At 40.9% G+C, this 5271-nt stretch overlaps 1 long non-coding RNA gene across 1 annotated transcript; it reads right to left on the bottom strand.

The window, feature by feature from the left end:
• Nucleotides 1-3914: 3914 nt before the first annotated feature.
• On the bottom strand, nt 3915-5039 carry LOC131016366 (uncharacterized). The gene is made up of 2 exons (XR_009098931.1): nt 4810-5039; nt 3915-4212 (listed from the first exon to the last, which is right to left on the bottom strand). It is a non-coding gene; the product is annotated as an uncharacterized LOC131016366 (long non-coding RNA).
• Nucleotides 5040-5271: the final 232 nt, after the last annotated feature.

Raw genomic sequence — 5271 nt, 5'->3', positions numbered from 1 at the left:
GGGTTGCCTCCCACCAAGCGCTAGAGTTAAAGTCTCCAGCCCGACTTCAGATTTGAATCATCAGTGAGGATCGTGCAGAGCTGGAAGCTCCACCACCTTCGAAGTACTCAAATGCCCATAGAAGGGTTTCATGCGGTGACCGTCTACTTTGGAATTCTCCTTAGCATTCTCACCAGGGTTAAACACATCCTTTAGCAACACACCCTCTTTCTCCCGAGACAGCTCTGCTGATCTGAGAACCGGCGTCTCCTTTTCTTCTTCCGGGCCTGTGCTCATCAATTTCTCCTTAGTAAAATCTTGGCATATGTTGTTCAGAGCTGGCGGATGGGTCAGGGCTGAACTAAGCAGCATTGCGCTTTGCAAAGCTGGAGTGCTAGGCAAAGCTGGCAAAAGACTGTTAGCACTGACAATTTCCACTTTTTCCTTATGGTCAGAAATCTCAACAAGAGAACAAATATGCATAGAAGAGTTAGAAATAACAGGCTTCTTATTAAAAACGGAGAATGTTACCGATCTACCAGACCCGACCATACTCAAGGTTCCAGAACCCACATTAATGCGTGTCTCGGTAGTAGCCATAAAAGGCCGGCCAAGTAGAACAAGCTGTCCATTCTCTCCGGTAATACCTTGCCCTGCCTCGAGCACCATGAAATCGGCTAGCACCGTGATTCCTCTCACCACGACTTCAACATCTTTTAAAAGACCACGAGTGCTACAATTTGCTCCATTAGATAGTTGAAGTCTTGTTTTGGTGCTTTTAAGCTCCTCTTCCTTCCTGCCCAATTTCTTAAAGATTGCAAACGGCATCAAATTGACTGCCGCACCCAAGTCTAACATTCCCGAGAATTCTCCAGCTCGATCCAAATCAATACCAATAATGAAAATCCCTGGATCTTCTTTCTTTGGTAATGGTTAGGTTGGATCAACACTTGATGGTGGCAGAGGCGGGCTGGACTTCGGTGGTTGATAAGGCGTAAAGGATTTGTGAAGTTTCTGCTCTGGCCTTATCAACTCTGGTGTTCTCCTCTGCTCTGTCATCCTTCTCCTCTGCTCTGGCTGCCAAGTCAGAGCTGGCATCCTAGTCTGCTCTGGCATCTTCGCCAGAGCTAGCACTTGATGAGTTTGGTTCTGTTGCTGCTGTAGCTGGTTCACAGTGCCCGACAGTTGATTCACATGAGTTTGGTCCTTGGGATTCACATGAACTTGAGATGGTAAAGCTCCATTATTTCCCTTAAGTTGATTCATGGATGTGGCGAGCTGAGACATCTGACGGGATAGTCCTTCGATTTGCACCTTCTGCTCGGCTTGAGATTGTTGAAGCTGTTGCACATGACCTTGCAGAAACTGTTGGTTACCAATCAAATCCGCCATCATCTCCTCAAGTGACTTGCCTTGCGTCTCGGGAGGATGTTGCTGAGCTTGTGGAGATTGATATCCCGTCCTTTGATGTGGAGGACGGTAGTTTTGCTGCGGCGGTTGCATTGCTGGTGGCTGCTTCGGCTCAGGATCTCTCCATCGGAAATTGAGATGGTTTCTCCATGGCGCATTGTGATTGTTTGAGTACTGGTCCCGTTTGGGCAAAGGTGGCAGTGGCGCGTCGCAGCTGTAAAAATTATGGGAAGAATTCGCTTGGGCTTGATATTCTTCCTCATCTTCTGTGCATTGCAGGCTGGTGTGGCTTGGATTACCACATGCTCCACATGGCTTCTCTGATGGTTGTCCAGCCGTTACGACCTTCTCCACCACAGTACTGAGCATCTTCTCAATTTTCCCCAACCTTGCTTCGAACTTATCCTCAAAATTCGACGAACTAGCTTGAGCAGCTTTCTTGAGCAATTGTATGCGCGGCTCCTCATACTCCCTCGTAGCCTCCACCAAGTGTTGAATTAATCTTTTGGCTTCACTCACAGTGTTTTGGGAAAATCCTCCTCCACTCGCTGAATTCACCAAATTCTTGCTTTCTATTGTCACCCCTTGGTAGAAGTACTGCAGAAGATCTCCTTCGGAAAATTTATGGTTCGGGCAACTATCCACCAATCTCCTAAATCTGGTCCAGTAGGCGCTTAACGATTCATCATACTCCTGCTTTGCACCACTGATCTCTTTCTTTAGCGCGTTCGTCTTGGTAGGAGGGAAAAAGTGCTCCAGGAATAGCCTCTTCATCTTCGCCCACGTAGCGATAGAATAAGGTGGGAGACTCGCGAACCAAGAGTTCGCCTCTGCTGTCATGGTGAAGGGAAAAGCAGCTAATCTGAAGTGTTCCTCCGTTATATCAGTAGGGCGCTTCTGTACCTTGCAGATCTTGATGAATTCGCTTAGGAAATTATATGGATCTTCTCCCTTCTTCCCGTAGTACTTAGGAAGAACATTAAGCAACCCAAGCTTAATTTCTATAGCAGTAGCAGCTGCCGACATCCGGATTGGAGTTGGGGGGTCATCAACTTCGTGGCTGGAAAGATCGCACAGTCTCGGATCGTCAGCCATGTCACTCTCAGTACTTGCAACCGAAATTGAGTCGGTCTCTTCTTCACAGTCTGATTCTGTCTCCGAGTCGTGGTCTGTTTGGCCAAACAGAACCTCATCAGCAGCTACAGCACCAAGCTTCTCCTCGCCCAACTGTTCCGTGTGGGCGGACAAGTCAAGTTGCGAATCCAGCAGCTTCCTCGCCTTAGCCTCCTTTCTCAGTTTCCTTTCTATTTTCTCGATCTCACTTTCGTATAGGAGTTCCGGCCTAGAAGATTTGCTCATAAACAAAGAAAAAAAAATAGACAAAGGGAAAAGAATTGATTAACACCGCTCCCCGGCAACGGCGCCAATTTGGTGGACGTCACCAACCACCAAATAATTCCTGTAGAATTATCAAAACAAATTAGTATGATGATAAGCAGGGTCGATCCCACAGAGAGCAGATAAAACCATTCAATTCCCTAAATCTATAAAATTTTGGTGTAGCCACCACGCCTTAATTTTGAGAAGAATTAATTAAAACTAAGAATGCAACAAATCAAATAGAAATAACTCTTGAAATAAATCAATAGAAAGGTAATTTGGCTCAAATAAATCCACACTAATTTAATCTCTGATCCTCGACGCAATAATCAATTAATCCCTATTAACCAACGAGTTATAGGATACCGTGATACGCACTGACATACCCCAATTCCTACTTACTGTGTCGATAGACAGCTAGATACGCTAGTCTTATCTATTTCCCTTATTAAAATATAACCTTGCTGGATGCGCCAGTCTTAGATTTAATATTCTAATAGCATTAAGGTGAAGGAACCCCGTTTATATCAATTATCCTAGATACGCTAGTAATAATTAATATACCAATTAATTCCTACTACGAACATGGTAGTTTTGTCACTAATCAGCCCTATTCCAACAATTACGGATTGGAGGTGCTAATTGACTATAATCCAATTAAACGTAAGTTGATCAAGCTTAAATAAAATCAGACTTATCATTGAACCTAGGAATTAATCGGAATCAATAGGAATCAATTTTAAACCAATTAGGTCTCACAGATAATTGAATTAGAGTTTCATTATTCTCGCCGAATTAAAAGTTTTGCTACTCATGCTTAAATTAAGAACAAGCAATGAAATATAAGTAAACATAGAACAAGAGAATAAATTAAATTGCGAAGAAAATAAAATCACCACTCTGGAATGAAAAGAGAAATCGTCTGTACTGAAAACTAAAGCAAAAGGATGAACGTAATCAAAATTAAACTAATAAATCTAAGTCTAAAGTTGCGGCTACCAAGGGAAAGATGATCTCCAGGAAAGACGAAAATTAGGGCAAGAAATTGTGTATCTTAAAGAAAAACTAGGCCCTAATTATTGTCACAGCCCACTATCCCAATGACGGGTTAACAGGGGTTATGACTTGGGGTGAACAATAAGAAATGAAAATGGACAATTACTTAACATTAAAGTATATGGAAATGTCACTAATAGATAAAATGCTAGGATCATATATGATTATTTGGATACTTATAAAACATACACATAAATGAGAACTGATTAAGGTGGGTTACCCAATAACACGTATAACAACTTCATAACATAGAGCTATCCTAATCAAAGTGCTTTGCAGCGGAAAACGTGTGAGATATACATATGAAGATGTATACTCAAGGTTACATTTCTTGAAATGTCAAAGGAACACCCGCTCAACATCATTCCATTCCATCAACTGCTCAACCTGCACATTTAGAAATACATGCAGGGCTGAGTATAAAAATACTCAGTGGGCATAGCCGAAAATACATTCATGCATACATATATAAATTGAACTGCCATAACAGTAACACACAGGGGTTTTCTTAAATGACCTGCGCTTACTAAAATATTTCTTTCATTTTCATAAAGTCGATCGGCCGATCATTTTCCTTCATATGATCCATATCTGTTCCTTTCTGTCACGCGCCGGGAAGGAGGCCTCCTTACCACGGACGCCAAGACCGGTCGCAAGTGACTCGCGGTCTCCATAAGTGTACACGTTAACCCTAGCTAGCGACCTTTGTCTAGCATAGGATCCCAATTGGATTTCCTTTAAAGTTGGCGAACCAACACAGATGGGATACATATAAAAACATAAACATTTTTGGCAGTCAATCATTTCATAAACATTTCATTTCATTTCATAAACATTTCATTTTTATTTCATAAGAGTCATTTATCATTTGGGCATAATAATAAACTGAAATTAACAGTTAAAATCATCTCATGCATATATTCGTATAAGAGGCCTACGACACGCAGGGGATCTCTATATACGTATAGTAAAAGTAATGCCCACCTGTATAGGCAATGCCTGTCGTTTAACGTTATCTCTGAATCGGAATAGCAGTGCTAATCCTCATGATGCTCAAAGCCTACAAGAAATCTATTCTCAATAGGTCTCCTTAAATTCTAATCTTAAGTCATGGTGTAGTGCTTAATATTCTATGATTCACTTAGCCGGGTTTTCAAAATTTAATGAATAAATAATTAAAAACATTTCTCTTGAGTTAAGAACACCAACAATATTCTTACTCATCTTTCTGTAATAATTGGAATTATAAATAACCAATTAAATCATAAATACTTTTATTGCATGATGCAAATGCATACTTAGCATATGGTAAGTAATTACTTAAAATATGCACATAATAATAATATAATATTCTTATGCAAATCATCTCATGCTTAATCGTATATGCACATAATAATAATAATATTATTATGCAAATTATTCTTTAAATAAATAAATTAAACTATT

The sequence above is a fragment of the Salvia miltiorrhiza genome, chromosome 3 (assembly GCF_028751815.1).
Source record: "Salvia miltiorrhiza cultivar Shanhuang (shh) chromosome 3, IMPLAD_Smil_shh, whole genome shotgun sequence".
Taxonomy (NCBI): Eukaryota; Viridiplantae; Streptophyta; class Magnoliopsida; order Lamiales; family Lamiaceae; genus Salvia; species Salvia miltiorrhiza.
Note: the sequence above shows the minus strand (reverse complement) of the source record. Positions and strands in the feature narration are given on the sequence as shown.